The sequence below is a fragment of the Salmo salar genome, chromosome 02 (assembly GCF_965601325.2).
Source record: "Salmo salar chromosome 02, fSalSal1, whole genome shotgun sequence".
Taxonomy (NCBI): domain Eukaryota; kingdom Metazoa; phylum Chordata; class Actinopteri; order Salmoniformes; family Salmonidae; genus Salmo; species Salmo salar.
This window is the reverse complement of record NC_138292.1, coordinates 57,035,124-57,040,506: the sequence shown is the minus strand read 5'-3', so window position 1 is coordinate 57,040,506 and position 5,383 is coordinate 57,035,124.

Sequence of the window (5,383 nt, the reverse complement as noted above, 5' to 3'; positions counted from 1 at the left end):
TTCTGTAAGAGAAAGTGAATTACACAAATGTATATGATGTATAACACTCAGTATAGTGTATCATCAACATCCATCTCTACCTTGAGGAGTGTAACAGTCTGTACAGTTTGTTCGGTCTTGAGCACATCTACAGATTCCACCAGATCCATTCTTCTGATATGGCGCACTGACCATTACCCTGTGGGTGAGAAATAACAGTATACACTGACCATTACCCTTTGGAGGAGAAATAACAGTATACACTGACCATTACCCTGGGGAGGAGAAATAACAGTATACACTGACCATTACCCTGTGGGTGAGAAATAACAGTATACACTGACCATTACCCTGTGGGTGAGAAATAACAGTATACACTGACCATTACCCTGTGGAGGAGAAATAACAGTATACACTGTTATGAACAGAGTGGACTAAGTTTTGTAAATTTTTGCCTTGGCCAAAGTTTTAAAAATCGCGTTGTTTAGGAGTGCAAAGTCGAATTGAGTTATTGCACACGCGCATTTCACACAGTAGGCGTTCCCTAACGGAAATATGCAGATGTTTGCTAGAACGGTCCAATAGGATCTCGCTAGCTCGTGCCCACCTCTTTGCTTGTTCTGCCCACTTTGATTAATCTGTTCCTATTGGAAATGACAGGCTGTGGTCTATCTTGTTTTAGTTATACAACTCTTTGGTGACTGTATTGCCTCATCGCTGCAACTCCCGTACGGACTCGGGAGAGGCGAAGGTCGAGAGCCGTGCGTCCTCCGAAACACAACCCTGCCAAACCGCACTGCTTCTTGACCCAATGCACACTTAACCCGGAAGCCAGGCGCACCAATGTGTCGGAGGAAACATTGTACACCTGGCGACCGTGTCAGCATGCATGCTCCCGGCCCGCCACAGGAGTCACTAGAGCGCGATGGGACAAGGACAAAAGTCTGTGCGTGATGACGTAGTGCACATATAAAAACCTAGATCATTTTACTTGTCAAACGGCAGCCAAGCATTGATGAACGTGTCACAAGAATAAGACCCACAGAATTTATTGTAAATGATCATCAAGCTCCTCACCTTGCACTTTCACCACCCTGTGAAGTTCATCATCATTTATTTAATTAGTAGCCTAATTAACGCATGCTTTCCTGGTGAGTTGTAGTGGGAGGACAACACAACATTTTATCGTGTGATTCCAAGTTTACTTCAATATGCTGATTATTATATAAATATTTGCGCATAAAAGCGATTTCTCTCATAATTCATTTTACCCAGATATCAGATATTCCCCACGATTCCCTACAACAAAATTGGCATAATTTACTATGTAATATGTTAGATAATGCTCAGTGAAAATCAGTGCCGGGGCGATTGGGGGGCAATTGCCTCCCTAAATTGACTTTCTTGCTACCCCCAAAACACAATATATCATCTATTTAATATATATTTATTTATATAAATATGAAACATTTTAATTTCCAAATGAATTTGTGGGTTAAAATTACAATGATAAAATCATAGCCAGAATAGATCATTTAGACCCCCCCCCCCCCCATCAAAAGCAATTGAGATCTTAAGGCACCGATGGATATGTTGACATCACGCTTCACTAAAAAACATCACCCACACCAGTATCTACAGCAGGAGTTGCGTGAATTAATTAATTCATGAATCACTGACTGTCCTGTAGCCTACGTTTGCAATCTATCAGTGCAGAAATGTAGGTTAGCAATTTATCACCACCAGCCAATCACACTACACCAGGGCTACAAACTAGCAATTCAAACTTCCAGCCAGTTCTCATTGCCAACGCGGTATCCTATTTTATACTCAGCAAGCAAAACCAAGCTGCTTATCCCCTCGAATATTAGTTGAAAAAAAAAAAAAATATATAAATATATATATATATAATATATATATATATATATATATGTGTATGTATGTGTGTGTGTGTGTGTATATGTATATATATATATATATATATATGTGTATATGTATTGCTATTCCTGGGACTCGCATTGAGCTAGGCAACTCATACAAGAGCTAGCTATTAGGAAGAGAGAGAGGAGAGGGTAAGAGAGGCCAGTGGAGATGATGCCAGCGGAGGAGATGTGGGAATTGTGCAGGACAGGAACATTGAAGACAGAGATGTGTTAGAAATGAGGGTTATTCATATATCAATCTATCATTCTTAGGCCTATGCTGCCATACCACCTGACCTGTGCTATGCAAGACAGAGGCAAATAATATCCACTAGAGACAGATTTAGATATCATCATACAGGCCTTCATAATATAGGCCTACAATCACATATTTAATTGAATTTATTTTGGGTAACATACATGTAGAACAAAATGTACAATGTGAACCCAGAGGATATCACTTGAAAGTATTCATTAAAATGCTTTTTTCCAAAGTGGTCTTCGATGGTAAAAACAATAACACATATAATGATTAAAAGGCAAGACAAAATTACAAACGACCATAAATACATTCATTTATATTGACAACCTAAAAAGTGGCACTATTCACTGCACTTTTCCCTAACCGTAAAAATGAACCATATTCATTTGACATTAAAAACAATCTATTCATTGCACATCATACCTATCATTCAAATAAATACACCTGACCAGCAGTAGGGGGCACAAGAGGCAGTGGAGTGGTTTCTCTTACTTAGGCAACCTTGTCCAAATGAAAACCTTTGCCTGCTTTTTAAAGCTATTTCTGCTTTTTCTTTGCTTGATCTCCAAGGGGAAGCTATTCCATAGATAAATGCCTGTATAGCAACACATACTCTTCGCAGTACTGTTTACTCTTGGGATTTTACAATTACTCTGGCATTGTAACTGTTTTGGTTAGAGACCTTATCAACGTGGTTTTTCATATAACCTGGGGCACAATCATTTAAGATGTCAAACATATGATTAAGTTGGTCCACTCTGGACTCCAAAGACAACAAGCCCACCTCCCGGAACTCCTGTAACCCTATGTGGGTCCTCGGGGGAACATTCAGCATATACCGGATAACATTATTTTGCATGACCTGCATTCTCTTTTTCAGATTTTTTGATAGCCCACTATACCAAGCAGAGCAGGCATAATCAAAACAACACTGAATCAAGGTTGAGACAAGCAGTTTCTTAACTTTGATGTTAAAATATTGCGTGTTACGATATAAACATTTAAATTTGTTCACCATTTTGGAAAGAATTTTAGCAGCAATCAAGTCTAAATCAAGATAAGATACACTTGTTTTAGATTCAATCTCCTTGCCTGCACAGTTTACCTTTATCTTGTCAGCCCTAAGCAATCTATGTTTTGTTACAAACAAAATCCATTCAGTTTTTCGGAAATATATTTACAATTTGTTGTCAGTCAACCAATCTCTAACAAAATGCAATTCCTTACTCAGGGTCTCCTCTATGTAAACTGTATCCTTCCCTGATACAAGTATGGCTGAGTCATCAGCATAAAGCAGGAGTTTGCACTTTACTGTATCTGGCATATCATTAACGTATATAATAAATAAGAGAGGCCCTAAAATGGATCCCTGCAGTACTCCACGGGATATTTCTTTGGCCTCTGACAGAACATCACCAACATTACATACTTGTGTTCTGTTGGTCAGATAAGACCTAAACCAATTCAATGCTACATCATTTAGACCCATGCATTTCAGTTTCATCAGGAGAATATCATGGTCCACAGTGTCAAACACTTTCTGCAAGTCTAACATGACCATACCTGTATAGTTCCCTTTCTCACTTTCCTGCTTAATGTGGTCAAAAAGGTGGATAAGGCAAGTATCAGTGGAATGAGCCGTTGTAAAGCCAGATTGGAGTTCATAAAGAAGTTCTCGAGAAGGTATCCCTCAAGTTGATTAAAAACGAATCTCAACAACTTTGGATAAGGTTCTGAGGATCGACACAGGCCTGTAGTTTCCTCCATTTGTTTTACTGCTCTTCTTGTGGAGCGGAACAACCTGGGCTGTTTCGAGATCATTGGGAAATGTACTACTACTAATAGAAAGGTTTACAATATCATTTTAGCATTGATACAAGCACAATCCTTTATGAATCTTGCAGGAAGGTTTTCAGCCCAGTTGCTTTGTTTGTGCTCATCAAGCATAGTAGATTGGACTGGTCCTTAGCACATGTATTGATGCAAGGGACATGTTTGGACCGGAAAAACGTTCTCCATACCGGGGATTAAGGCTGTGTGGCGTTTCTGATTTATTCTGCAATTCATTGTGTACTGACAGTAAATCAACTTTGGATTTGATTATTGTATCAGACCAAGAGAACATCTGACAGTCAGGAGTCTTAAATATTGGTTTTAGTGATCATATGGTAACCTACTGTACCCGTAAGAAATCCAAAATTCTACTTGAGCCATGTAATAACTACATGAAGGTACGGTCTAATGAATCAATAATCAAAGGAAAGTTTTGTAGAAGTACTTGGAATTTTGGATTGGTCTTATGTACTGAACTGTGATGATCAAGCTCGTTTTTGTCTGCACTCGACTCTCTGGCTCCGATGAAACAAATTAGAATCAAACAGTGGTCAAGGAAATGGATCACTTCTGAGATCTTAGACCTCATAAGGAAAAGGGATCGGTACCTGGCCAAATTGAGAAGGAAAAGTCTACAACAAGATTATGATGGTTATATTAACTGTAGAAACCAGGATAGATACACAATTAATACTACATAGACGCTGTTAATGACAACTTACATCAGCCTCAAAATCTGTGGAACATTTTAAAAGACATCGGCTCAAAAACTACCCATAGATTAAAATCCTGTAGTGTTGGCCTGGATATTGATGATGTTAGGCATAGCTCTCTCTCTCCCCCTTCAAACTTTCCTTGTCAATTCATTTGGTAGGCTACATTGTTTTAGCATTATCCAAGGCCTAGGTTTTTATTAGCCAACGTTTTTAGGAAAGGAGAAATTTGATTTGCTGTTGTGTGTTTGAAATGCGCTGGTGGCTTTAAATGGTGGGTCCTTTTGACGGATATGCGTGTGAGTTTGCTTATTCTCTCTATGTCCATTCAGAAAGTTTCCTAAAGTAAATTAATTAGTTTCTGTTGTTGCGCATTGTGATGAGACTGTATTTATCCATTGGGCTGGCACATTGTCTGGATAACCCAGGTTAGCCTATACGTGTCACCATTTTACCTGGGCTTCTCCCAAATCGTTACAACATGGCACTAATTCAGAACGAATTACATTTAGGCTAACAGTTGGTTAAATACATTCTTGCCCTGGGTCCCATAATTGGTTAGTCCAGCCCAAATAAATGGCTCTGGTCCAGTGTGTGTTGGAACCTTCATTGTTAATGCTTTGCTTATTGGTTATGTGGTGTCTTGTGTCTTGTGACGGCCGGCCACCCAACAA